Source organism: Carassius auratus, unplaced genomic scaffold (genome assembly GCF_003368295.1).
Source record: "Carassius auratus strain Wakin unplaced genomic scaffold, ASM336829v1 scaf_tig00046321, whole genome shotgun sequence".
Taxonomy (NCBI): Eukaryota; Metazoa; Chordata; class Actinopteri; order Cypriniformes; family Cyprinidae; genus Carassius; species Carassius auratus.
In genome coordinates, this window is record NW_020526967.1 from 1,189 (window position 1) to 24,360 (window position 23,172).

The 23,172-nt window shown below is 36.0% G+C and overlaps 1 pseudogene; it reads left to right on the plus strand.

The window, feature by feature from the left end:
* The first annotated feature begins 2,385 nt into the window (after positions 1-2,385).
* Positions 2,386-23,172, plus strand: part of LOC113088427 (talin-2-like) — a 71,513-nt pseudogene continuing 50,726 nt past the window's right edge.

Sequence of the window (23,172 nt, forward strand, 5' to 3'; positions counted from 1 at the left end):
ATTTCACAACAGTACAACGAATACACTACAAAGTGATTGCAGTATTTAAAAAAAAGTCAGCTACTGAATTACTTAACTCTTTTATTGAGTAAATAACAACTCAAAGCCATTTTCTGTGTCATGTAGTTATAAACTTCAGAATTATTTGTATGCAGCTTATGTTCTGTAGAACACAGAAATGAATACATCACTATTCCACCTTGTTGGAGTAGGCTATCTGTCTTAAGTTTGTGTTTAAGCAGTTCTGGTAAAATTAAAAAAGAAGAAAAGCTAATTACTAGTAGCCTATATAAGGAATTATATTTTTAAATAGCCTACTAGTAATTTAGAAAACTAATAAAAAGCTTGCTATGAAATGCAACCGTTTAAAATAGATTCACTTCTATTACAAAGGTAAATAGAGGTGAGGTCAGAAGACAATATACATGTCTAGCGCGAAAAAATCTCCCGCCTCGTCCCGCAACAATAACACGCCCTGCTAAATTTCCGCAATGAACACTCCGACCCCTGCAAACATTGTTCAGACCTCTGACATTTGGGCAAAGTACCATTTACATTGGGCAATGGATTCACCGTTTGTGCTTGGTGTAGGGCTATATATAGTATACTTTCACTTTCAGTATCACCGTCATCTTCTGAATACAGATATTCCCCTTCAGAATCAGTGTCGCGAATAGAAGTCCGAACACTTCATTGCGGCTTATGAGCTTTATTGATGCCATTTGATAATAATAATAATAATAATAATAATGATTATCATAATAATCTAATGACAATACTCGCTGACGTTGACAACAATTGGTCAGATTAAATGGCTCACTCTCACACTAAGCTCCGCTTTTTTTTTCGTCACTGATTCAATGCGCTCTAGCTCGAAGATTTTGTTATAGTAGCATGACGTTTTTTTGAGTCAGAGATTGAAGTATTACAATGTCTGCTATCTGTGCGAGGGGAGGGTCGCCGTGAAATTTGACACCCTATTTGACAAAATCGGCCGTTTATTCAGTGCCGCATCTTGTCGAGTAATCTCGATCATAGGCGCCGAAGAGGGTTTAGAGCTCCGCCATGGAAAAACCAAAATGAAATCCATCACGCTTTGCTTTGAGCCCAGATGGAACTGGGTGGATCGGTTTGGTTGCTCGTTCCTTGGTTTTCCATTTTACACACCTGCCTTCTGGCGGCTTGCTAACTGGAACTGTGCGCGTTTGTTGACGTCCAATCTCCCGGTATATATTTTTTTTACAAAATAAAAATGAAAAAAAAAAAACAGGATTTTTGATAAATTTATTAATCGATTCATACTCCGTCCATAACCATACTCGCGATCTAATCAATAATACCATTTTTTCACCCCCCCTACAGCATATGCTTGATTAGGTATGTTTTGAAGCATGACAGCTGGTTTTGAGCTGGTTGAAGCTGGTCTTTATTTTGGTCATGTGCTGGTTTAAGTTTGGTTATTGAGCATTTTAAACCAGCTGCCATGCTTTCAAAACATACCTATCCTAGCATATTGATTTTTTTTTTCTCACAGGGTCTGATTTCAGATCTGATCAACTTACTTGATTTTGATCTGCTGGGAGTCAAATCTCTGGTTTTTATCTGATCTGTTGCAAGTCTGATATGATTACATTTCTTTTACAAATCTAACCTTAGTTCAAAACAAATCTCGGGGCAAAAATCTCATGTCAGTTACAAGTCTTGATTTCTGCAGATCTGATCCCTGATATGAATCTGATCTCGGTTAATACTCATGTCTCTACTCTTTATATCTTTCGCCAATCTTGATTTCGGCTCTGAGTTTAATGGTTATGAATCTGATCTTGTGATTTGCTTATCTCTATTGATACCTTGTAGCGTCAATCAATCACTATCATAATTCACAAATATTCTATATATTCGCTATAACCACTTTACCCTGATTTTTTAAAACTGAAAGTTTCTTCTCTTGTGCAAAGATTTACATTTCATAGCTGTGATATTTGGTAGAGGTTGGGTGATCTTAGGCTAAAACACCCAGTTGACAGTAGAATCTTTTCCCACTGCTCAGTATTTAAAGGGTTACTAAATCTAATAACTATTATAGACGTCTCTTGGCAGTAAGGAAGCTTCATATTGTAAGCCTACACAAAGCTCTGATCTTGCTCTCTATCTTCAATTGGCAGGCAATATTTCATTAATCAGTGCTTGAGTTGAACTCAACTGCAAATCGCTTGTTCAAATTTACTTCTGCCTCCAGTTAATCCAGATTAAAACATGTTTTGATGTAGTGGTGTGGACCTCAAAGAATGAACGGGTGTTTTTCGTTGCAGAGAATTAACAAAATGTTCCTTCCGGTCTCTACAGGTGTGCTAGTGGGTGCTCCCAATCGAGCAGCAGTCCACAATGGTGGCCCTGTCGCTGAAGATTTGTGTGCGACAGTGCAATGTGGTCAAGACCATGCAGTTTGAGCCCTCAACTCCGGTTTTACGACGCCTGCAGGATTATTAGAGAGCGAGTTCCAGAGGCCCAAAGTGGACAAGGTAAGATTTGCAGAATTATTCCACTAGGCTTCCCACCATTTTCAGCTCTTCCATGAGACTACAACTCCCCCCTTTGTGATGTTATCAAAAACATTTCTGTTTGTTTGAGCATCACAATCAGCCAGACATAACACTGGCTTAATCATTGATGTGTTTGGGGGCGGGACTATCTTTTTGTTCAACCAGTGGTAGATGGGGGAGTGTTCTGGAAAGTTTTCTCAAGTCTTTTAGTGTCGTTAGAAACTTAAAATTGTACACTTGACTCTTTAACTAGCCTTGATTACCAACTGAGAAGACAAGTAAATTATAGCACAAGAAGTTATTACATTTTGAATAAACATTTTTATTTTATTGGAATAAAATACACTGAAATTATTTAAGTTTAAGTTAAAGAGCACCTATCATGGAATTTTGAAACTTACCTTTCATGTAGTGTGTAACATAGATCTAAGTGAACAAAAACATCCTGCAAAGTTTGAAATGTGACAGTGCACCGTATATAAAGTTATTGTCTTTCAAAAGTAAGAGTCGACTCTGAGTCATTTTTATGAATCGTTAGAAGACCAAAGCTTTTCTCTGACTAGATGACGTCAACTTGTCAAGTTATTTCAATACGATACGCCCACTTATTGCGCTACGAGACGCTGTGTTCTGAAGTGCGACTCAAAAGCAAACTTTTTTCATCTGCCCAAGGATGAGCATTTGAAGACTAAGTGGCTACAATTCATATGTACAACTGTACCACAGAAGTATAGTCCGAGCCTTGTGCTTTGTTCACGCCATTTTGAAGACGATTGCTTTACCAACTTAAATGCAATCAAACTTGGATTCGCGAGCCGGCTGATATTGAAGGAAGGTTCAGTTCCAAGTGTATTTTGCATCAGCTTCCTCCTCCGTATCACAACCTGTAAATGTTATTAATAATTGTTGCTTTTATGTTTTATGTAGCAAGCTTAATAATTGGTTTGGTTTGTGTGTAAGCACCGTTTAGCTTCTAGGTCTTCAATGACAATTGTATTGAGATATGTGAATTTGTCGTTTTTTCTGAGTTTTCTTTAAGAATAGAGTCATACCTCGTAGTAACGTAACGTTACTGCATTTTTTTTTGTTGGTAAAAACGTTATGTTTATGCATCGAGTTAACCCAAACAAAGACTGATTGTGCTTTTACAATATGAACTCTGGGCTATACTCGCTAACGTCACGTAAAGGCGGGGTTTTGAAAAGTGAATCACTAAACGAATCATTTGAGAATCGCTGTCAAAATAGGTAAAATAAATGTATATTATAAGCAAACTAAAGTCTTTTTTGTCATTGCGTGAATGCAAAACTGTTGTTGGGGACTTCTAAAACAATATTTGGAACATTTTAAATGCCATAATAGGTGCTCTTTAATTTTGGATTCATATTTACAATTTCATAATGATCACATCATGTGTATTCAAATTGCCACATTTGTCACATTTTCTGAGGAAAACTCTGGAATTACTTGGAATGGATTTAAATATGGTACAATGTGTTAGAGAAAACAAGAATACTACATTTTTTGTGGGTGATTGCATTATCAAAAATATTCCTTAAACACACTTGGGGCAGGGGGAACTTTTTATGTTCAGTCTAAATTTAGCAAAAATCTGCAGAGCTTGACAGAAGTTTGGATTCGGGTTGTGTTTATACCAGCCTCTTCACATCAGTAGATGTTTCTGTATCCACAATGTCAAAACTTGGGCGGTAAAGTGTTACACTACAGTATGTGCAACCTCAGCTGATGACCAGTTCTGCTTCAGAGGGAGTCTGATGGATAGGTGCACTCTTTCTCTTTCCATCTCCACTCAAGTCATCAAAGGGCCACAGAGTCAAGCATTAATGTTCTGTGCTCACTAGAGCTTGCAAAATGGACTCCTGTGTGCTATCAGCTCAACAGGAGTCATCACTTCGGGATGAGTCTGCAGCTCAGCCACTCTGTGGACATTCATTATTCGGCAAGCTACAGTTATATCAGTGTTTTGCAATGCGATACACATGATTGCTGCCCTCAATGAATTGGCTTCACCTTATAAATGTCAATTGTTTTTTTAGGATCAAAGACAAACTGGTTTGTGGTTTAATGAAGAGTCTGCTATTTATTTCTACCGTATTTGTAGACGTAACCGGATCTCTTTGATTTAGCATCTGCTTCCATGTGGCAAGTTGTTGTTTAATTATGAAAAACGTATTGCAGCGTCGGATTACGGGCTCTTCCTGTCTGATGATGACCCCAGGAAAGGAATCTGGTTGGAGTCAGGGCGCACCCTTGATTACTACATGCTACGGAATGGGGTAAATCACATTATTCTCTTCAGACTTTCATGAGTTTATTTTTCCATTGTGATTCTAAGCTTAATTTCAGCATTTATTCTCATTATGTACAGGACATCCTGGAGTACAAGAAAAAGCAAAGACCCCAGAAAATAAAAATGCTGGATGGAACCATCAAAACCATAATGGTGGATGACTCCAAAACAGTAGGGGAGCTGTTAGTCACCATCTGCAGTAGGATAGGTGGGTCCTTCTTTTATTCTGTAAAGTTTGGCATAAATACAGCCCCTCACGGACGACTGACGTGCACAAATAAAAACCAAATACAAAATAAAGCCCAGGCCTGGTCCTCTCTCGTCCTTCACTGTTGTTGCTCCAGTTTTATTTTATATCCTTCCATCTCCTCCGTAGGACTCGAGAACGGTGGGTGGGGCAGGTGTCGCTCATTTCCAATCACTCCACCGGCCTCGCCCCGTTCCCACGGCTCTCAGCCCCGCCCCACTCGTGACAGAGTTTTTCTTCATTTCTTATTTGTTTCACTTAACTTAAATTAACTTAAAACCTAACTAACTTAATTTAATTAACTTAAAGGTCTGTATTTGGTAATGTTGTATTAGGGGTTTATTTGTGTATGTTAATTGTATCTATTTTCACATTTAGATCATTTAAATTGTTTGTTTTTTTTCTATTGCAAATCTCAAAATAAATATAAATTTTTCATACTGTATATTTTAATGTTGTGGTGCCTGAATTCACTTGTAGATCGATTGATGAAATGATCGATTTTAGTGTTTATTGTTTAAAACTGAGAAACATGGTATACAATTTGAATATTTGCCATTTATTGGTATCTGCCAGGATTTTATATATCGGTACACCACTAGTAACAATTAAACAAAATATCTTTTATATTGTTCTCATTATCTCCAATATTGGATTTATGACTTTTAAGAATCACATAAAAAATTACTTTAGATGCTCCTTTTCAGTTTAAATAGCCAGAATAAGTGACAGTGTGATACTGTCTTAAAGCTTAAAGCCTTAGCCTCCTCATTTATATTTCATTTAATTAATTCAATTCTTACTATTTTCCTGAATGATTTACAGCCAAGCTATTTTCATAAATTCATGTAAGCTGAATGATATCTATTTAGTTTCATACAAAACCTGTGCTAGAGAGTTTAAAAGACTGACAGAACGAAAGATTGTCTCATGCTGATTGTCTCATGCTCCACAGGAATCACTAATTATGAGGAGTACTCACTGATCCAAGAGCAGGTGGAGGAGAAGCGTGGAGGATGGGATGGGAACGCTGAAGAAAGACAGAACCCTCCTGCGAGACGAGAGGAAGATGGAGAAGCTGAAAGCCAAACTTCACACAGATGATGATTGTGAGACTCCTGGCAACTGTGAAAATAAAACATTAGCAAACAAACACCCCTCCAGATTCACCCACACCGAGAGATTATTTTACAGGCTTAAAGAAATTTTACACAGTCCAGATTTTTTAATGGCATAATAGCTGGTCTCATAGACCCCCTTAGTATATGCTCACTGGATTTGAACTGTGTTGTTAATATACGATTAAAAAAAATGTTTTATTGCTAATGCTAACATGGTCAAATGTTGCATTCCCAGTGAACTGGCTGGACCACAGTCGAACATTTCGGGAGCAGGGCGTAGAGGAGAGCGAGATATTACTTCTACGAAGGAAGTTCTTCTATTCTGACCAGAATGTAGACTCTCGTGATCCTGTCCAGCTCAACCTTCTCTACGTTCAGGTAAAAGCTCAGTTTTGATCCCTTTTTGTGCCCTTTTTCTATTTTAGACCACATACTGACTAGATGTGTCAAGTTTTTGCCAAAAAGCTAAATATGCCACAAAACATTAAGATCACAGCCAATCAGATCATATAAAATATACAGTTATCTGGAGCAGGATTTTTGACCAAAGATATATTTCACTGTGGGCGGAGCTAGTCAAAATTACATTTACATTTGAGATTTTATCCAAAGCAACTTACAATTGGGGGATACATAAAGCAATTCTTCTTAAAGAGGCAAACAGACACAGGAAGTGATATAATTGTAATTCCAAGTTTTAGGCATTGTTCAAATAAGTACAAGCTAGAAGAAGGAATATATAGACAATTATTATTATTATTTTTTTAATGATGAAATCAAGTAGCTTAGAAAGAGATGTGTTTTCAACTGTCGCTTGGAAATTGTCAGGGGTTCAGGATTCCAGATAGGGGTGGGTAGATCATTCCACCGGCCAGGAATTGTGAACGAGAATGTTCTGGAAAGTAATTTTCAGCCTCTCTGTTATGGTACCATGAGGTGTCACTCACTAGCGGATCTCAGACTTCTGGAGGAGATGTAGATTTGAAGTATTCATAGGAAGTAGGAGCTTGCTGAGCCTGTTGCTGTTCTTTATGCAAGCATCAATGTCTTGAACTTGATCAATGTGCTTTTGGATACCTCCCCTCTCCAAGCCATCCTGAAAGACCTACCAGTGACATAGGATTCAAATCAGTGAAGTGAAATCCCTGTGATGTCCAATGATGATAGGGCAGTCAACATGTCTTTCAGGGAATGGGTTTCATTTGCCGAGATTTAGAATGACAGCTTCTTGACCTGAAGTATTTTGCCCTGATGCCCTGTGTAATTATTGATAATTATGCTTGATCTTAACAATAATAATCAATATTATTGACTTGTTTTCATTCTCTTTTACTACCATTCTATCTGTCCTCTATCTGTCTTTTTGGCTGGTTTAACTGGATTGCAACAGCCAAAACCTCTTCATCACCACCTGCTCTAACAAGTAATTCATTTCTCAGAGCCACTGTCGCACAGAAATTTAGGAGTTCGATGGTTTTATGAAAGCAGTGAAATAGTGACACAGCTCTTATGAATGAATTATTGGTTAGCCCAGAAGGCAATGTGCATATCTTCACAGTTGCTGATTTGTTGATTGTCTTTTCCACCACCGTAGGCAGTATGGGTTACTTTTCCCTCACATCTCTTCTTAATTAGGCAATATTTTCAGAGTTTTCCAATTTTAGATCGCAATAAACGTGAAGTGCCAGAAAGCACAGAGAATCAAAATCATAAGTATCTTTGTGGGAATTTAGACCAATGGGATGCCGTTGGGGGCGGAGCTATACAGCATAGCACAACATATTTTGATGGTTAGTTTAGCACAATAAAAATAATTTTTGTTTTTGTAATCTCCTGTGGTTATGCTAGTATATCTTAACACTTGTAAAAAAAAATATATATAACAATAAGTGAATAAGCACAACTGATAAAACCTTCTTTTTTTTTCAAAAGATTTAGCTTTTTTTATATATCTTTTGATATTTTATTGCATCATGCAGAGTTTACACATTTTTATACCTTGTTCAGGTGCTTTTTTTGGTAATGTATATATTTTTTTTATTATAATGGATGTGAAAAAAAAACTGACAACAAATTTGATGTTTGTTGTATATCAGTTTGGGAATTTGTACCGATGAGGTTTAGTTGTTTTGGGGCAGAGCAATACAAATTTTAGGGCTGGGAAGAATAGCGTGTTAATTTTGATGTTTAGGCTAGTGCAATAAAAATGATCACAATTAAAGAAGCATTTTTTGTAGCACTTCCTGAAGCTATGCTAATGTTTTTCATGACTTCTTGTAGCTAGAATTAAAACACGTTAGGGTTGGGGGGTTACAACTTTTAAAGACACTATTGAAATTATTGTTTGAAATTTTATTACATTATACTTTTACACCTTCTCCAAATTAGGAATTTTTTTTGCATAATTTTTTTTTCTTCAGGTTACGAAAGTGAAAAAATAACAGATCATATTTTTATGAACCAATGAGGTTTCATTGTAGGTGGAGCTAACCAGCATGATGCAACGAAAATAATAAAGCTGATTAATTTTGTTGGATGGTAAGTTTAATGTGATCTGAAAACATTTATTGCAAAACACAACCGATAAAACTTTTTTTTTTAATAAGGAAACCAGAAAATGAATCGTAATATTTTTTTCCGTCATGCTAAGTTTGCACATGATCTTACATGTGATGTTGGCACACATTCACACAAGCATATTTCGTTCTCTCTCTGGTTTGAGTCAAAAGGATTTGTGTCACAAAGTGGCCAGTGGGTCTTCATGCATTATGTTTATGTATGTAAATGTGTGCGTGAGTAGACCAGTGTGAATGTGTGTGTCTGCTCAAGGAGCTCTGCGCTAGTTCATAGTTTCCCTGGAGGCCGTGAGCTGTTGTAGCAGACGGACCGCAGTACTCTGACCGGCCTCTGGAGCACACGGCTCGCTGCAGATGCATTAGTGTGTCTGCCTGAGGATTTCAGAGCAACTTCCTACTGACAAACACACACATACTCTGTCACCTGCACTTAATAACTTATATAAGATGATGGATAAGCTCTTTTTTTGCAAATATAATGTCAGTATTTCTGGGTTTGAAAGGAAAGCATGGCTGTATCCTTGTTATTAAATGTATGTTTTTTAAGCACATACTGTGCTTAAACAATACACACACAAAAACTGTGGCAATATCATGGTCCATGCTGTGGTACTTATGTAACCAAAAATCATAGTTTTACCATGGTAACCTACATACTACATTGTATTACCATGCATGGTGTTTTTAACCTTGGTACTTTCCAGAAAATATGGTAATACCATGTTCAAAAACATTATGGTACCACATTAATTTACCGTGTAGTATAGAATGCACATGATACAACATGGAATTTTAAAAGAAAACCATGGAATTAGCATGGTACATTTAAAAAAATCTAAATGGTATTACCATGGTACTTTGTTAAAGGTCCCGTTTTACGCGTTTTTTTGAAGCTTTGTGTTTACAATGTGCAATATAACATGTGTTCATGTTTTGCGTGTAAAAAACACAGTATTTTTCACACAATTCACCCATCTGTATACTGCTGTTTTCACTGTCACAAAAAACGGGCTGATGACTTCATTGGTCTATGAAGCCTCTCCTTCAGAAATACGTGACGAGTTCTGATTGGGCCAGCGGTTCCTGTGCTGTGATTCGACAGCAGCTGAGAGCAGGCTGACCTCCTGGTAACGTGATTGGGCTAGAACGCACATGCTGGAGATGTATTTATAGTCACAGGAGCGTTTTTACTGACGAGATGCGCATGAAAACCACATTTGTTTTTTTTTTGCACAGCCCTAACATCTAGTTAACAAAGCTAAACAGCGTTGCCCTTTGTGTAATAAGTTACAGAAACTGTTAAACACACCAACTTAAATAATAAAATACACTTACCAGTTGTGGTCCATAAACAACGAGGGAACTGCTCCATCTTTCAAGAATAATCTTTGTGCAAATCCGGCATTAAACTGATTGAGATTGAGAAAGTTGTCCTCAGCAAGCTGTCCTCAGCAAAAAATGAGCTGCACATAGTTTTACATGTGCATTATAATTTTCGGGAACCGAGTTAAACATAAATTGTAGCCATTGATCTCCAAGTACAGCGTTCCTGGGAAGCCCAAACAAAGGTGATTGTACTCAGATAAAAAAACAGCGTTTCAACAACATGGCAACAAAAACAAACAGCTCTTCCTTCTTCTCCGTCTGAGCGCAACAAGGCCACGCCCCCTGATTGTGAATTCATGTGGGCGGTGGTTAGTCAAAAAAACTGTTTTAGTGACGTTATTACTGCAGGAACCAGAGGGCTGTAGTCCAAACGGGTCGTTTTTTGTAGGCGAATTCTGTTAAATCAAATATCTCACTTGGCATTGAACTTTGAGATTTAGAATTTTACAGATATTATTTATACTCTAACAACAACATTACACACTAACTAAAGTTTAAAACATGGGATCACGAAGAACGGGACCTTTAAAGAAACCTAGAATCATAATGATATTTGTCTTCTTAACATAATAATCATGGTGCCCTGTTATATATAATAAAGTACTATGATTAGTGCATTTGTATAGTATTCCTGCTGAGGAAAATGAGCAGCTAAAACATAGCATTAAAATAAAATCTGGTCAGGTCTATAGACACCATATTACTATGATTAATTTATTCATTTAACATGTACTTAAATGACTTACTGCACAATTACCTTATACTGTTACCTAGGACCGAAAACATGGAATTCACATTTCTACTTCAGATTTCCTTCAAAAACATACCATGGTATTTTATCATATTTTTGCACCATGGTTCTGCTATGGTGCCATGTCAAGACACATGGTATCTCGTATGAAAATGAACCATGAACCATAACCACAAAATAACTGTAGATTTGCTACACTAACCATAGTTTAACCATGGGATTTGTGGTTAAACTGTAATGGTAATCAATATGCCAAAAAAAACATGGTTACTGCACTTTTACTGTAATAAAACCATGGTTAACTTTCATAAAGGTAGTGCTTTCATGAATGGGTTTCTTGGTATTAAATAACAAATCTCTACTACTACTGCTATTACCATGATATTACCATAATGTTTCTAATACCAAATTTGTGAAAAGTCATGCCCAAAAATATGGACACCGTCTGTAAAATGATCAAAGAAGGCTGTGAAAATTAATCTGCATTGTTGATCCTTTTGATCTTTTTTTTAATTCATAAAAATCTAACCTTTCATTGGATAAGAATTTTAAATGGGGGGAAATGTCATTATGAAATAAATGTTTTTTCTCTAATACATATTGTACATGGTATTTACGTTACTCTACAGTTGTTGTTTTTAAGAATACCATGGACTTTTTTTGTAATCGATAGATTTACTGAGGGGTTTTGTATGTCCATGCTGGAAAAAAGGTGCATGCGAGTCACTACACACACACACACGCATGCATACTGTAACACTTCTCCTCCCTTTCCTCAGTCTCCCTCCGTCTCACTCTTCCTCTGTAGTAAACACACACGCCCGCATGAAATTCTCTGACATGGTGCCACACACACCCACATACTTTGAGAAACACACACACACACTGACACTGCTGCACATGCATGCGCTCAGGAGTGTTTGGCAGGCTGAAGGGGATTTCTCTGCTCCGCACGAGGGGCGTGACCGCATCACATCTTAGTTTGTCATGATGTGTTCCCATAAACCCTCACTGACTGTATCTGCTACTGTTACCATGTTTATGTCATCTGGGAGCGATGCGAGATGATTGGTGGATGTCCTGAGGGTGGGGCCCCTCACACACGGACTTGTTTATGATGATGTAAAACTTCCATGACCTCAGTCCCCACTCACAACATCAGCCAAGTATACACTCTCACAGGCATGTGTGTGTGTATGTTTCTGCCTCTGCTCTTCTAATGACTTCATCCAGATTGTTTGAAAACTCACAAATAGATGCCGCTTGTTTTGTAGATGCTCACTTGGTGGTTGCGCGGATGGCACTAAAATGTTTCCGTAAGATGCACCCTGTCGGGTTTTTAAACTGAACTACAGTCAGGTGTACATCAGGAGATGCTTGAACAGATGGGCCGTCAGCTTTCATAGCGGCTATGATATTAGACTGGACTCAGTGTCACCACACAGTGTTATTGAAACATCTTAAAGGGATAGTTCAGCTAAAATGATAATCTGTCAGTATTTACTCACCCTCATGTTTTTCCAGTCCCATATTGTAATTTTAAGTATTTTGATTTAATCTTTAGCTTTTCATCAACCCCCTGCATTTCCTTCACAAACCATAATTTTGAAACACTTTGTTTTGTTTGTTTTTTTTTGGTTTAGTTTCGTTTTGCCTTGGAATTTTTTATTCTATTTTATTTTTCATTTATTTAAATTGTTTTGCATTTGGATTGGTTTAGTAGATTTTAGTTTGACCTGTTTTTATTTTATTTTTATTTTTATATTTTTTTTGGGGGGGGGGGGGGTATTTGTTTGTTTGTTTTCTGTGTTTTTCTTTGTTGTTGTTGGTTGAGCTTTGTTTTGCTTTGTTTTTATTTATTTTTTTGTTTTTGGTTTGGTAGAGTTAAGTTTGGCCTCCATTTTGTTTTGGAGTTCTTTTGTTTAGATTTTTTGGGTTTTCTGTTGATTGGGTTGGTTTGGTTTATTTTGGTTTTGTTTCGATAGGATTGGTTTGAACTTGACAGATATTGTTATTAGTTGTTATATAGTATTCTTGTATAAACTTGTTTGGAAAAGTTTATTTTAAATTTCAAACTGCCGAGAAAAAAAAAAACAAGCATACAGATTTGTAATGACATGAGAGTGAGCAAATAATGACCGAATTTGTATTTATAGGTAAAGTACTCCTTTTATTTTTATTTTTTCATTTTCATTCAGTTTCTGCTGAAATAGAGAAACTAATGTTGCCCCTATGATTGTGTCAGTACAATCCCAGTAAGCCGTTAAAGAGTGCCTGTAGGAATCACGTGTTAAGAATTGTGTGCTACTGCTTAAAAAAAAATGTCAAGACGAGAAGCCTTCCTCAACTCACAAAATAATTGTTTTCTTGCAGCTTTATGTTGCTAAATTTGCTTATTAGCGATGCACGATATCATCTCCGCATAGAGATTCTTGTGTTAAAACACTGATCTGAATATTCTTTAAAGATGTTGATGGTCCTTCAGATGTTTTGTCTGCTTTTCTGCTTAGCGAATGCACCGCATACTTTCTGTAACATTTTTTTTTTAGCACCCTCATTACATTCTGTAACATCTGCTCTTGTTTCCTGTCTCTGTTTCAGGCCAGGGATGACATTCTGAACGGATCCCACCCCGTGTCCTTTGATAAGGCCTGCGAGTTTGCTGGAATTCAGGCACAGATCCAATTCGGTCCCCACGTGGAGCACAAACACAAGCCAGGATTTTTAGAGTAAGACCACATGCCTTGTAGCTGCGGTATCATATGCAGCCCATTCAACACTGTCACACGCACACAGGCTCTTTCAGTTGTTATCTGATTACATTTTAGACCAGACAATTATTTGCAAGAATTCTGTGCTGTCTGGAAACCTTAAGAATCGGTGTGGGGGCGTACGTTATGAAGATGTAATTCCCGCCAGGATGACCTCATGTGTTTTGTTCTGCTCTGATGGAAAAATGTTTGTGTAGTATAAGAGTAAACATGTGAAATGTTTTTGCAGCCTGAAGGAGTTCCTACCAAAAGAATACATCAAACAGAGGGGGGCGGAGAAGAGAATTTTTCAGGTATGTGACCCTCTGATGGCTTTACACAATCCATTATTCTACTATTAGGCACTGTCCATGACTAACATGCAAAAAACAGCCTGAAACCATTAAAAATGAAGGGGTTTTGAATATTTCAGGATTGCAGGAGGTCAAGCTGAATATTACATGAGCGGTTTTATTTTCTGTTCATTCTATGAGGTTTTGAATTTTTGCAACCTTGTTATCAATTTTTGGAACTTGTCTAAGTACAGCCTAAATGCAATTGAATACCATGATTTGTGTATTTCCCCTTAATTTCAAACTTTTATTCATATACAAATTGTATTTTTATGCAAAATTGTAAAAATTAAATCTGAGTAACAGGGTTGAAAATTAAGCTGAAATTACAACCTAGCTTGTCTGAAATCAAAGCTTTGTTTTTAATTATTGATACATTTCTTATCAATTAAAAACAATGTTTTTGATTTCTTTCAGTTTTTGTTTTCTCAAAGTAACTTTGGTAACAGGGTTGAATGGTTGAGCTGAAAACCGCAATAAACAACAGTGGTTGTTTAAAAGATTTAATTAAAGTTTGTTTTATTAAAATTGTTTTATTACAGTGTACAAAATATCAATACAATAGATAATTTCAATTCTGTATATAAATTAATGATTTTAATTATCATTCGCAAAAAAAAAGAAATTTACATAAATAGTTTTTTTTTTTTTTTTTACTGTGAATTCAGCTCAACTATTCAGACCTATTTCCAAAGTTATTGTAAGAAAACCAAAAAGGAAAGAAATCAAACAAATATTTTTCTAAGTAATAGGAAGTTTAGTAATAATGACAAACAAAACTTAGATTCCAGACAAACTAGCTCATGATTTAAGCTTGTTTTTTATTTTAACTCTGTTATTCAGATATATGTATGTGTCCCGGCAATTGTTCTCGGGTCGCTAGATTTTGGCTCTTTCACACTGCCAGTGATTACCCAAAATATGTGTGTGCTTTCACACACAACACTTATAGGTCCCGAAAAGTCACGTGACATTAGGAAGTTACGTTTAATCAAGTCGAAAACGCTAGATACGTTAACTTTCACTGAAGCTGGAGAACGATCTCAGCTTCAGCGCGGAAAGTGAGGAACTAACTGATCTCTGCTTCATTACAGTTTGCACTTTTTTTTTTTCGCGAACACTGATCTGCCTTCAAAACACCTGGTAAAAAAGTTGCACAATAATGTGCGTCATCACTAAGACACACCCTTTACGGCATTAGTTCTGGTTTTTGTTCACATATATTCACATATATATGTGTATATTTATATATGTGTGTGTGTGTGTGTGTGTGTGTGTGGGTGTGTGTGTGTGTGTGTGTATGTGTGTGTTTAGTGTTTCTGAGTATTTCTTGTCATAACGTGTTTTTTGCATATATTGAGCTCTCCAGTGTGAATGAAAACCTTATTTAAAAGCCAACATACTAAGTTGGCTCATACTCAAAAGGTTGTTGGTTCTAATCCCACAATGACTGAGAATATCTTCATATCTTGATCTCCTCATCAGGATCACAAAAGCTGCGGTGAGATCACAGAGATTGAGGCAAAAGTAAAGTATGTGAAGCTTGCCAGGTCCCTACGCACATACGGAGTGTCCTTTTTCCTGGTAAAGGTGAGTATTTTCCAGTTCAAACTTTAGTAGTTTTAAAATGCAGATAAATGGTGACAAACAGTTCTGCATGTAGCCAGCTAATATCACACAACATAAAAATGTTATTATTGCCTTTGTATAATCTTGTGCCGCAAAATATTTTTATCTTATCACCTTTAATTCAGACTGCAAGCTCACTATTATTATTATTATTATTATTATTATTATTATGTACATCATCTCAAATTGTATTTTTTTTCTTTTTTTACTCACATATTTCTGTACCTCATTTTGGCAAAAAGAATGACTGCCATCACATTAATTATATTTGAAAATATATTAAAATAGAAAATATGGTATTCATGGTTTTCTGTTTTAATGTTTTTTTTTTTTTTTAAGCCTAAGCCTAATATGGAGCATTAGAAACAGTAAAATACATTTGACTGTGAAAATATCCACAAAATATTTTTTTTGTTAAATGAGAAAGTGTCAAGTAGACATTACAAATAAATATTACATTGGATTCTTTGGAACAAAATTTACTGCAAAATTTACTTATTTTACAACGGCCTAACATAAACTGTTGAACATAAATGAAGATAATTTGAGAAACATCTCAGCATTTTTTGTTCATGCAATGAAAGTCATTAACCAGAACAGCTCCATTACCAGCAGTCTTCAAAATACCAAAATACCAATAGATCAAATAAATTCAAGCTTGATGAGAAGAAGAAACTTCTTTCAAAAACATTAAAAATAGTAATGTTTCCAAACTTTTGGTCTGTACTGTACTGTACTGTATATATATATATATATATATATATATATATATAAAATATATATATATATATATATATATATATATATATATATATATATATATATATATATATATATATATATATATATATATATATACGGGGATGCATGCGCAGTATCATCAACTCCTCGGTTCTCGAATCGGACATGTCTGACAGAAACGGTTCTCAGTTGAGTGTACTGGTGATCCGAAAACCGATGCAACTGGTTCTTGACTCGAGAACGAGAAACGCTTTGGCAGTGGGCGTGTAGTTAGTTATCTGGCTCTGCTGCACAAATTTTCCCCCGGCCTTTATTTGTCCGTGTTGACCATGTCCCCGGCCACTATAAGAGGCCCGGCGTCTATTTGACTACCGGTTTTTATTTGAGGAATTACGGTATATTTACAATCCTTTTAATTCATGTACAATTATTTCAGAATTTACATGTAAGTGTTTTGCTAGTTTTGTATTTAGTATTTCGATATACTTTTTTGAATTTTAGTATAAAAGAATAATATGTATATAGTTTTTGGCCACAGAATACAGCAACTGACCAATCATAATCAGGTATTCAAGAGGCCCTTGTAATTAATTGTTAGAATCAAGCAAAAAAGCCTGTGTGTGTTTATCCATATACAGGGTTCTTGTTTCCGTTTATTCCAGTTCTGTTTGTGTTTTAAAGACTATTAAGCATTCTTAAGCTGTACGGCACATAGAGGAAGATTTACAAGCTGCCTGCTCAAGGATCAGTTTCAGGTCATTAGTGGAGTGTTGCTAAGTGTCTGGTTTCAAATTAATTGCGCCTAACAATAGATTGCGCCACTCTGAATGAGCAACAGCACCTTCCCTGACCAACGCATATAACTAGACAATGAACATTTACCAAAAAAAAACTATATTTACCCACGTTGCATAAGCCTCACCCTTGAAAAGCGATGCCATTCAGGGCCGTAAACAATGTCTTTCTGTGAGGTAAGTCGTTATTTATAATGCACTCTTATCAGAGGTTGTTATTTTCGACCCACAGGTGAAAACAATAGCCTGGAGATGTCCGGCGCAAGAGGTCATTTAAACGTTTAGTGTTTGTTTTTATTATGTATTTGTGCGGCGGTAAGAGTCCTCTGGCAGGATGCCATCAGCGGGCAATTGTTTTGGGTCGTGTGTTTGTGTGTGAGAGATGAAGGGAAATGGCAAAAGGCACCAGGCCATGGTCGAGTAGCACATATACTGTAGTCTAGTTTTAGACGCTGCCACCCATTTCGCAGCTGCACTGCCTGATTGGATGGATGTTGTACTGTGTAATATGCATTTATCCATGCTTTGGGAGCTAATATCATCGGTATCAAGGTGCAACTGTATGGTTTAGTTAACCAGATTTCCATATACTGTGTATGATAGTTATTAAAGAACAATGAATCTTTAAGTGACTTATGAGTTTGAGAATCTTAAAAAGAGTCAATACACATACATTCAGAATAGTAAATGTCACTAAAATATTTGTGAAATGCTGCTCTAACATATAAGCGTCAAAATAAATGTTTGGTTGAAATATGTGTGCTATCCGAGAGAATGTTCCAGTAACTGCATGCTAACTTATGTTATCTTTAAAGACCCAGAGAGATCGTTTGACAAGTAGAGTTTTTGTTCCTGTGTTGACGTATTTCCTGTTGAAACAGGAAGTTTGAGGAGGGGTATCAAAGGCCTCCATTTGTTTTTTTAATATAATATGTTTTCGTTATGTCACAACTGAGAACATGATTTGCTTCATGGTAAATGTGGAATCATGAGGCATATATATATAAGGGCTGGGCAAGTTAACGCATTCAACTAATTAATGCCGACAATTATTTTATCGCACATTAACACACATTTTTTATTATTAATATTATAATTTTGAAAGCCTGTTGCTCATAATCCTCCATCCATTAGTATGTATATCTAATCCAGTTTTTATCTGCGCTCTCAAATGCTCATGAAGAAGGGCGCTTGTGCGTTCGGCTGAGTGATGTAACGTTAATTTCGCCTCCTCTCGGAATGCTTTTATGACGCAAGATTAATGTAAACACAGCCCACTGTGAATTCACTTCAAACTTTTAAAACAATTTAAGTTTTATTCAAAGAATTCCAGATGTACATAGTCATGCCCAAACAATCTGTTACTCTGCCGACACTGTGGTAAAGCATCATAGAGTTTAAATAAGGACAGTGAACTGCTTACAGGGCGATACTCTTTCAACGTGATTAATGAGCAAAGCAAATTTTGTAATCACATAAATACCGAAATGAAGTCAGCATTCAGCAGCCCATTGTGTATTTCGGTCCTAGCCACACAATACACAAATGCCGTGTGTTATTTTTCAACAGGAGAAGATGAAAAGCAAGAATAAGTTGGTCCCGCGTCTGCTGGGCATTACCAAAGAGTCAGTGATGAGGGTGGAGGAGAAGACCAAAGAGGTGGTGCAGGAGTGGCCCCTCACCACAGTCAAGAGGTGGGCAGCCTCACCTAAGAGCTTCACACTGGTACGTTACGTTATTCACTCCATTTAACACGAGCCACAGTGTGTTTGGATTCTCCCTTAGATTTTGCATTCACGTTATCTGCTCAGTAGGTTTATATAGTTCTGTATACAGTGAATGAAAGTATTTGGTCACTTAATATTGTACTTTAAATTTCAATTGTAATAAGAAATTACAGTAAATTAAAATGTAATGCATACATGTACATATTTGAAAATAGTATTTAAGACTGTTCTTAATATATGTTTCCACACATTTATATTTAGCGGTATTGACCGTAACCACCACATCATTGTAAAACAATGTTGTTTTGACTATAATCTAATAATAGTTGTTTTTTCCTTGATAAAATGCCTAAGTCTGCTACTACTTGAGTGTTTTAACCTTGCTGTGTGATGCGCAGTTCTGCTCCACCATTAAGAGCCACTTTTAGCATCTCTTGTGCAGCACTTGTGCTTCAAGGACAGTTGACTTACTTCCTGTCAGACATCCACACGGCCTTTAGATGTGTGCTTCTCATATCGGTTATGTGTGTGTGTGGCCTCATGCAGGATTTCGGTGAGTACCAGGAGAGCTATTACTCTGTCCAGACCACAGAAGGGGAGCAGATCTCTCAACTCATCGCTGGATACATTGACATCATTCTTAAGAAGGCAAGTCACTGGCTCTTCAAAATGACTGAAAATGTCTTCAAGAGAATATTATTCACATTTTCAATGTTTAAACTTTCTGCCGTGATTTTAGTTTTTGGTTGAACTATCACAAAGTGATATATCCTGTAGATATTCCTCCTTCTTTGCAGTTTATTTACTTACTAAAATATTTTCCTTCCCTTGTTTTACAGAAACAGAGTAAAGATAGATTTGGTTTGGATGGTGATGAGGAATCCACCATGCTGGAAGAATCTGTATCCCCGAAAAAGTCAGTGGAAATCTCTTTTGGAAATGGAAATCTCTCTGTTTTTGGCCCATGATACCTTGTTTTCAGGGAGCAAAGCAGACACCTTCTTGTCCCACTTATAAATGTGTTGTGCTGATATGTTGATATTTCTACAAACATCCACTTTTCAATTATCTGAAGTACAAAATCACAGTAACAGGGTTGACTGTTTTACAGTGTAATTTGAGTTTACAACACTTTTGCTCAAGGTTGTGACACTATAAAGAGAATGTAATAGTTATATTTAAGTATATATATATATATATATAAGTATCTAGTTTTCATTAATTACTTGCTTACTATACATAATCATGGTAACAGGGTTGACTATTATACAGTTTAATTTGACTTAAGCCTTTTGCTCAAGGTCATGAAACTAGAAAGAGATCATGATACTTATATTTCTACAAATATCCCATTTTCTTGAATTGCTTACTATACAAAATCTTGGTAACATGGTTGACTGTTTTACAGTTTTTGATTTTAAAAGCCTTTTGCTCAAGGTCTTGACATTAGAAAGAGAACATGATGCTTACATTTATACAAATATCCAATTGTCCTAAATTAATTGCTTGCTATACAAGATAACAGTAACAGGGTTGACTCTTTATATATTTGTGCGATTTAAAGGTTTCTTTTCTCTTTGGAGTGTCAAGGTCTTGGTGCATAAAGAAGATCTGTAAAGACTAAAGCCTAAAGTCTCAAATCCAAAGAGATATTCTTAAAAAGATTAAGTCAACCACTCCCTTCTAAAATGGCTCGTTCTAACACGTCCCCACATGTCTACATCATGATGTGAAAAGATTTGCATAACGCCGCCCAAACCTTCACACAAAGAAAGAAAGTGTTACTTTTATTCTCAATGTCACTGTTGTAAAGACGCAGAGTGTGTACACAGCGCAATGCGGTATGCAACGTTTAAAAACACAGTATAAGTCATTATAATAAGTAATTATGTCCCCATTGGATGCTACAAATGCCTCGTTTGTAATGGGTTTTGTTGGTTTTGTCTCGTCCCGCCTCATTATCAGATTATACTACCAACACTGCATTTCCCCTACAGTAAGGGTAGGTGTACATGTTAATAAAGCCTCACACTTTATTCATATCATGCTGGAAGCAAAATCTGATAGGTAGCACTTTTCGCTAACGAATTATGCTACCATCTGTTTTAATGGGAGGTAGCAAAATCTGACAGGATTTACAAAAAAAATGACAATGACAAATGATGACAAATGTAACAAAATAATTAAAGCATATTATCCACTGTTTTCCACAAAATGAACATGAAAATGTTAGTAAGGATCAGTTTGGTTTGGTCTTTGATAAGGAATCCACCTTGCTGGATTAATCTGTTTCAGGCAACAGCCATTTCATAATACTTTTAATTGCATTGTGATTACACACCTAAAACAGTTTATTTATTTTTTTGAATCACTGTGTTTCATTTGTATTCACCTCATAGTGGCACTAAGATGTCTAATGACATTGGAGGAAATGCTCGGGCAGCACGCTGCCATTTTCGATCACAAGGAGATGGAGACAAATTTTTCTCCTCTTTTACCCTTGATGTGGAAGGCGCTGAGGGCAAGAGAGCGAGATTATTATTTCCACAAAAAGCGCTACCTCATCAGCAAAACGTAATTTAGGCTATCAGGTTTCTGGAAGAGAGAGATAGAGATAGTGAATGTATGAATATTTCCCTTCCTACATCGCTATTTCTCAGCCGCTCAGTAAATATATCTTGGTATTTATGTATTTGGGTCATTCTGAGTAACTGTTGTCTTTTGCAGTTTGGGTAAGTACATTTCTGTAAATTTTCAAACATTCTAACAAACAAATAAGTGCTATTAAGAAGTCAAAGTAATTATATTTAGAATATAATTATGGCTTCAGAAAGTGACTATATAAAGATTGGCAGTAACAGAGTTGACAGTTTTTACTTTAGAAAGAGAATGCTGATATTTCTGCAAATCTAGTTGTGAATAATCCATTATTTACTATTGAAAATAATTTTAACAGGGTTTGCTGTTCAGTCAAAATCAAATTTCAAGGTGCTTCTTAGAGAGTTTAATTCAGATATTTTTATGAATAGAAATTTTTCAATTATCTGAAATTTTCTATACAAAGTCACAGTAACAGGGTTGACTTTTTACATCTTAATTTGACTTTAAAAGCCTTTTTCTTGAAGTCATGCCACTATAAAGAGAATAATTGATGTTTTTACATATCCAATTATCAGTAATCAGTTACATACTATACAAAATATTGCTAACGGAGTTGGCAGTTTTACGGTATAATTTGACAATACAAGCCTTCTGCACAAGGTTGTGAAACTAGAAAGTGAACAAAATACTTCTATTTCTACAAATATCAAATTCCTTAATTGCTTACTATTCAAAATCACCATAACAGGGTTAACTGTTTTACAGTTTAATGTTTTTTTTCAAAGCATCATTTATCTTTGATACTGATAAAATTAGCCAACTTTTAATTAAACAGGTTCTTACTACACACTACAAAGATGGTAACAGGGTTGATATTTATCACATTTGATAAGTTTTTCCAAACAAATGTTTTTACACTGAATTAATTTTACTTTACATGCATCTGTATAGTAATACAGTGATAAATAGCAGTATTAGATTTAACTAATAGATAACAGTAGTAATACATTTAGCTACACGTTTTTTGTACAACTTTATTTATTTGTTAATGAAAAGAAAACAACACTAATAACATGACAATTTATGAAAAATAAAACTATATATTTGTTTCTTAGATATAGTAAGATCCAAAATTCTAAAACTGTTTGGAAAATCTGGTCTGAACTTTTTCTTTTTTTAGGATTAAAAGATTTTTAAAAACAAAAAGAAAAATATTTAAAGTATGGCCCCATACTTCAACTCCAGCAGTGCTTTTACACTCAGTGGCTGGGCTCTGGTTCTATCAGAATGGGATGTATAGATGGGTCACGTCCTCTCAAGCGCTGCCTGAAAAGTGGTTGTTATGGTCGACGGCATCCCACTTCTCTCAGCTGGAGAGGGGGACACATCGGGCATCAGTGCCTGAGTCTGTCCTTGTGCCAGCCTACTCATGTTACTTCTAGCATAATATAATATAATCCAAAAATTGAGGCCTCTCACAATGAGCTGTAATTAAGCAATAGTGCCTGAAGCGTCTGTTTTCCTGGTGCGGATAGGGAAGCATCGCTCAGCTGGTTTTAATGGTGTCAGTAATTACCATAACAACAACAACAACCATCATTCACAGATATAAGGGTGAATGCAGGCTGACAGCATCTGATAA